The 7,122-nt window shown below is 50.1% G+C and overlaps 1 protein-coding gene across 1 annotated transcript in view; it reads right to left on the reverse strand.

Moving 5' to 3' along the window:
- The window catches only part of LOC118301125 (protocadherin-16), an 82,409-nt gene extending 75,628 nt beyond the window's left edge, over nt 1–6,781 (reverse strand). The window contains exon 1 of the mRNA XM_035626311.2: nt 6,292–6,781. The gene's annotated coding sequence lies outside the window, so the exon portion shown is untranslated. The remainder of the gene's footprint in view (nt 1–6,291) is intronic.
- Between the last annotated feature and the right edge of the window lie 341 nt (nt 6,782–7,122).

The following is a 7,122-nucleotide window of genomic DNA, read 5'->3' on the forward strand; positions in this document are numbered from 1 at the left end:
TCACAATTGGCCTTTTGGATTTCAAAATCTGTGATTACTCATCTGGAGCTCAGAATAAAAAAAAAAAAACAGTGACTTTGGCTTATTAGCTATTAAATTCTCCATCAACGCTCGGGGCCGGTGGCGCGCCGGCAGCTGTTCTCCAAGAGGAGGCCGTCGTGTCGCATTACGCCATTATGTTTCTTGCGGTAAGCCCTGCGAATTAGGCCTGTCTGCCTTTGTTTTTTAATTTGTTCCACAGAGTGAAACGTACGAGTCAATGCCCGTCGGTTGAAGCGACGATCGAATGACGCGCGGCGAGGTGGTGTTCGAGGTCTCACCTCTGCCGGGATCCGCTGGGGGATTGGGGGGGGGACTGGGTTTGGGTAATCGTGCCAAGAATGTAACTGGTGTTTGACAAGCGATTGTCTTGAAAAAAAAACATGAATCCATAAAATCCAAAAAACGGATTCATTGTCATAAGCAGCAGCCCCGCTGACATATCCCCATCAGCTATATACCGGTACTATCCTACGTCCACACATCCGCCCGCGTGCAAGAGAGGGAAACAGACACGCTTCCCTCAGCCCATCCACTACTGCAATAACGAGAAAGCCAGAGTTCCAACGATTCCAGCCACACTCTGGCACCCGGGAGCCAGTGTCACAGGTCCAACCCACGGCTGGGGGGGGGGGTGGGGAAGAGCGCAGGACGGGGGAAACCCGAGACAACACCGAGGTTTTTAGAGGACTTCCATCCGCAGCTTCCCCCGACCCATTTCCAGGCATCATTATCCCGGATCCTAATCACGGGCCAGCCGGAGGGGGCCTGGTTTTCTCTCTTTGGATCGGAGCTCGAAATTTGAAGATGACGCTCCCGCGAGTTCGAGCCGCTTGACACTCGGTGTTTCTGAAGGGCGGAGGAACTGTTCCGAACGCTGTCCTCCCACAGCCTTTTGCAGGACTCACCTACTTTCATGCACTGTTAAAGAATGTTGTTTTTTTAATGAATTTCAGTCAGCGTCTGTGGTCTTTCCCCTTCAGCGGACCTGGTCATCACACTAGCGGGATCCCTTTACCGCCTGGACACGGACCATGAACAACGACGAAGCCAGTTATTTCAGAACTGGGCCTCAGAACAAAACAGCAAAAAATGGAATTGCACCAACTCCAAACTCCACCTTGGTTTGGGCGAGTCGGTCGCACAATATAATATCTTCTCCGGGGCAGCAGATAGATAGACGGCTCTTCGTACTGTACGTAGGAAGTCAAGATCTTTATATCCCCGGGGGGAGGGGGGTGGGGCCTGCAGTCAACCGTCAGAAGAAAAGGTTTCAGTTTGTGCTAAAGGATGAAGTATAACTTGAGATGAAAACGTCTCAGGGTTTGCTGAAAAATCATAGTCAAGTTTATGTGACCACCACCACACACTGGAAAGTATGGACCCATAACTCATAAGTCAAACATTATCTCATTATGTGGTTCCAGCAGCAAGAATGGAGAAGAAAAAAAGAAGCAAGCGAAGACGGATGGATGGATGGATGGATGGTAACTGCTTAGAAACTAGGAATTCGTTTTGTTACGGGTGGCCATCCAAAATGAAATACTGAAATTACAACCTGATGCTTTTATCTGTTAATTTCTCTTATGCGTACTGAAACGATTCCAACCAATGCACCGATTAGGCTCCGCCACAGACGTCGATGAAACCACCGTGATTTTTTTGTTGCCACTTTCCCTGCATGTCAGCACACACACACACACACACACACACACACACAGCTCAAATTTTACAACGCCCTAATTAAATTTCACGATTATAATCACAGGAAGATGGCAGACTTGCATTGATTGTAGCTGCCATGGCAACCAAGGGGGGCCCTCAGGCTAAAAGCTAATGAAATGTGAAGCAATCAGCAAAGGGGAATCCTTATCAATGGGAATCTAACTTTCTACTACCATTGCTATTAATAGCCGCCAGCCTGGCCCGTTCCTGTGAGCCAATGATGCAAATGCACGTGGCTTTCCGAGAAAACCCGAAACCGGCTCCGTCCCGCGCCGCTGCAGCGGTTACAGTTTACATGCGGACTCATAAGCTAAAATCAATTGAAATCGCCCTCAATATTGAGTATTTGGATCATGTTGTGTCTACGATGGGGGGGGGGGGGATAAATAAAAACACCAACACAGACCCCGGGGAATCAACAGAGTGCAGCGAGTGAACGATGGAGCCCGTGTAAATATTTCCCCTGGCTACTTGTGGAGCCTGGGAAGAGGAGAACCGGTCTTATTTATGATACTTTAGTGTTTCTGGTTGGCTGTCGTCCGCTACCCATTTAAAAACATGTGCTGAGCGCCGCGCGCGCACGCGTGTTTACGTTGTATTTCTATACTTGCAAAGGCCAACTGGTTCGTTTGCCTCACTTATTTTTAAGGTGCAAATTTGCGATGTTATCGTACTTTTGTAGGTCTGATTTGGGTTCCAGGTCACGGCTATGGGAATATAACTGAGGGGGGGGTGAGAATGATCTTGGGGAGGAGGAGGAGTGTACAGTATGTTGTGTATATGCTTGGATGAGTGACAGAGGGGGGGGGGGGGGGGAGGGAGTCTCTGAGTCATGTTCCGATATTTGTACTCGCTGATTTCCCATGCACAAAGAACAAAACCCAGGAAAAAACAGCTCTGGGATACAATCAGAAAGGGGTTTGTTTTTTTTGCTTGCGCTGCGACATTGGGGCGGGAAGATGTTTTCAGTTTGGTCCTCTTCCTCCTCCTCACCCTGTTTTCCCCGTTGACAGTTGATGAGCCTCTCCAAAAGTCTTTACTCTGCATTTCTGCTGGTGGAGTGTTTGGGCTCAGACATCTGACTTTGTGAGAAAAGCAGCTAAAGGATAAAAAAAAACAAAAAAACGTACCGCATAATATAATTTGGCTGAAAAAAAAGGACACATTTCTTCTTCCCATGTGGTCTTCGCGGCCGCACCGCAGAGGACGGCGGTGTACACGCCGCTCGAGCAGCAGGAGGGCGTCAATGTGGGTGGCGAATGCACAGTTTGATTACACTGTATATCTGCAGAGTTTTCTAAGTAAACTCTCCAGATTGCTTGGGCTCTTGCAAAAAGGAGCAAAGCGTCAACATTCCCTTTTTCGTAATACCAATTCGGATAAACACACCGCAAAGGAAAAGTCCCTAAAGAAATGTGAACTGTGGAATATCTTTCATCGTGAAAAAAAGAAGCAGAGAATCGATAAATATCTGCTCTGGTCCACGCGGCAGGATACAGTGACCGGGCCAAGTGCGATCGCCACGTCGCCCGCCGACATTAATTGGATGTTGATCTCCATCGCCATTTTGGCCTCCGACGATTCAATGAGCACGGCCGACTCTGCGACGCGGAGATGTTTGCGCTTCACTTCTGGGGAGCCGTCCAGAGCAACGACCCCGAGAGCGGAGGTTCACATTCAGCCTGTAGTCCGCGTCGTGATTCTAGGAGATGCACTGAATTCAGGTCAATAGGAACCGGACTTCCAAGTCTTACTTTGACGCAAAGATTTGTCAATTGGCAGGAATGAGGCGTACAAGTGTCATTTAGCATGAAGGAGCAGTTGTATATTGATGCAATAGAAACATTTTGTCCATAAAATCACCGATCATGACAATCATTTTGACCATAACCGTGCAGCCCCACGCCAACATACACGCCACAGAAGCGGCGATGGACACTATTCAGTCACCTCCTCCTACAAAATTGCAACACAGAGTAGAGCTGCAACAGTTAATCGATTATCGATTAGTAATCGACGACTGAATCAATCGCCAACTGTTTCGACAATCGGTTCAAGAAGTTTCATGAATTTCGCAGATTTCAGCTTTTTTTTAAATGTGAATATTTTCCGGTTTCTTTGCTCCTCAATGACAGTGAACTGAATATCTTTGGCGCGTGGACAAAACAAAAACATCCTCTTGAGGTTTTGGGAAACACGATCCACGTGTTTCTCCATTTTTTCACCATTTTATGGACCGAACAACCGAATCGAATTAATGGAGAATGGAAATAATCGTCAGCTGCGGCCCTAATATGGCGTCGGTCAGCAGATGTCGTCAAAGAGGCGCATGTGTTTTCGAGGCCCTGCCCCCCGACAGAGTCAGTGTCACGCTCCCCCGTGGAAGTGCGAGGTTCTGCTCCTCACCACTGTTTACTTTGGTGATAAGCTTGACAAAAAAAGGACTTGACCCCGCACCGCACGGGTGGTTCCCCTCTGCCTCGACAATGTTGAAAAAAACCAATAGAAATGGCAATAAGCGACATTCATCATCGCGGCCCCCTTATTGACAAGTAAATGAAGACGAATAAGAGCCTCTTTCACCGGGAGGTCAGGGGGTCAAAGTGGACGCCTCGGCTGAAAAATTTAAATCGGACTTAACTTAATTTGAATACGATGAAAGCCCTTAATAGCCAAGTATCCACGGCTTTCGCTCCTGTGGCGGAGGAGAACCTGCGCCTCGTGAGCAGCCGATGTGAGCAATTACGAGCTGTTTGCACAAATGTAAGCTCTGCCGAGTTGCAGGCGCAGCCCAAAAAGCGATCCATATGGTTCCCGTTAGAGGAGCGTCTCCGCTGCACGCTTCGTCACTCTGCGAGAAACCAAAAACTCTCACTGGTTTCGTGCGCGGGCCTAAAAAAGGGGGGCCGAGGCCGGGGCCAACGCTCCGCCGAGGCCGGAGCACACGGGCCCCGTGTAAGTGGATAGTGTCATAACGACGCAGAGATCCGTGTCCCTTGCTGTACAGCAGAGGGCCGGGAGCTGCGGACGCCGCTGGACACCCGATATGACTAGAATAACGGCTGTGGTGAGGTTCCTTAAACATGCCCCCGTCCGCCCCCCGAGTCCCCGATCACAGACGTTGGCCGTGTAAACAGACGCGGAGAGATCTGGCTCGCCTTAAACATACCTTGCGCTAAAACGTGGTCATAGTTGTGTCAGAATCAATTTGCCGGGTAATAAAAAACGGCCTCTCGGACTCCTTGTGTGTTTGAGGTGCAGCCCGTCGTAGAGTCCTTCTGTTGAGGTTGTCCTTCTGTTGAGGTTGTCCCTCTGTTGAGGTTGTCCCTCTGTTGAGGTTGTCCCTCTGTTGAGGTTGTCCCTCTGTTGAGGTTGTCCCTCTGCGATCATTTCCTCGTGTTTTCTTAGTAGCACAGAGAAGAGGACCGCGACGTGACTAAACGGTCTGAGGTGCCTTGCTCAACAGCAGTGATTTAGATCCTCACTACCAAGTGCAGTCATTTCCAAAAGCCCTCTGCACTGTCACGACACATCAGTGGGTCTGTTTCTGGGAAACGGTTGAGTAAAAAAAATGGTGCTGGCCCCGACTTCTTTGTGCACTTCCACGGTGTTTCCCATTAGGCGGTCCTCCCTTCCAAAACAAAGTGTATTCGCTGCGAGTTGCCAACCCCGGGGGGAAAGAAATCTCTGACTGGCTGTTATTAAATAGTTCCATGAGCCATATGAAGCCGAGGCCCATTAGACGAACATCCCTTTCATGTTCGGCATATTATCTTAAAAAAATGGGAAGCCACATTGTCTCCTTTTTCCCACTCCGACCTGGCCGGGCTGTGTATGAATGCTAATCAATAATCAATATGAGGGCTATGCTGCAGCCACATGATTGACTGATCCTATAATGCTATCGTAGTCCTCCTTCTGGTACACGGCCTCTCCCCCTGGTAGTAGCCTGACCATCTCCACCAGCTCAGCCTTGCAAGGTGCAGATGCAGGGTGCAACCAGAGCACCGTTTCTGCACGTTTCAGCTGCACAGATCAGATGCAACACACACACACACACACACACTCTCAGACACACACAAACACACACACACACTCTCTCAGACACACAAACACACACACACACTCTCAGACACACACACACACACACACACACTCTCAGACACACACACACACACACACACACACACTCTCAGACACACACACGCACACGCACACACTCTCTCTCAGACACACACACACACTCTCTCTCTCTCTCTCTCTCTCTCTCTCTCACACACACACTCTCTCTCAGACACACACACACACTCTCTCTCTCTCTCTCTCTCTCACACACACACACACACACACACACACACTCTCTCTCTCAGACTCAGACACACACACTCTCTCTCTCTCTCTCTCTCACACACACACACACACACACACACTCTCTCTCAGACTCAGACACACACACTCTCTCTCTCTCTCTCTCACACACACACACACACACACACTGAGGGTGAGAATAAAGGAGCTGTCACTTACATTCATCTGAGCCCAGTCCTCTGCTCTGGATGTGCTCTCTCTCTCTCGACGTCCGAATCCGAATCCTGATTAGTATGCAAACGGGTTTTTTTTTCTTCTTCCCCCAAATTCACCCCCTCAGCGACTGACAATCCACCGGCTCCTTCTCTTCATAAAATATCCCCACACACACACCAACCAAAAAGCGACGGTCGCACCAGATCCCCACAGAGGCTCTGCTCCGGCCGACCCGGATTCTCCCACTCCTCCAGTGGGAAGGTCTGTTTCCTCCGTCGCGTCCTCGCCAGGTGAGCGCGCCTGGATGAGTCCTGCGTCTGCGCCCTCGGCCCCGCGGTGCTCTGCGCCGTCCGCCGCTGATGATCGCGCTCCTCTCGGCCCCTCTCCCTCAGCATCCAGTCACTCAGAGCCGGCGTGTGTGTGTGTGTGTGTGTGTGAGATAGAGACAGAGCTGCTTCAGGGCACCGTGCGCCTCACCGACTGAAAGCCGACTCCTCCGCCGCCACAAGGCCCAGCCCCCCTGCTCCCCTCCTCCCCATCCCCATCCTCCTCATCATCCTCCTCCTCCTCCTCCTCCTCCCTTCACCGACTTGGGTTGCTAATTTATTCGGGTATAGCAACACACACACACACACAAAAGGGGGGGGGGGGGGGGGGATACGGGAGGCAGAGAGACGCACAGAGGAGAGACTCTGGTGCCCCCCAGCTCCGCTCGGTGGTAGTGGTCTTCGAGACAAATGGGGGGATGGATGTGACTCATCCTTCTTCTTGGAATATTATGATATGATTAAGAAGGACACCACAATTTAAAAAAAACAAAAAAAAAAAAAACAT

The sequence above is a fragment of the Scophthalmus maximus genome, chromosome 2, assembly GCF_022379125.1.
Source record: "Scophthalmus maximus strain ysfricsl-2021 chromosome 2, ASM2237912v1, whole genome shotgun sequence".
Classification (NCBI taxonomy): domain Eukaryota; kingdom Metazoa; phylum Chordata; class Actinopteri; order Pleuronectiformes; family Scophthalmidae; genus Scophthalmus; species Scophthalmus maximus.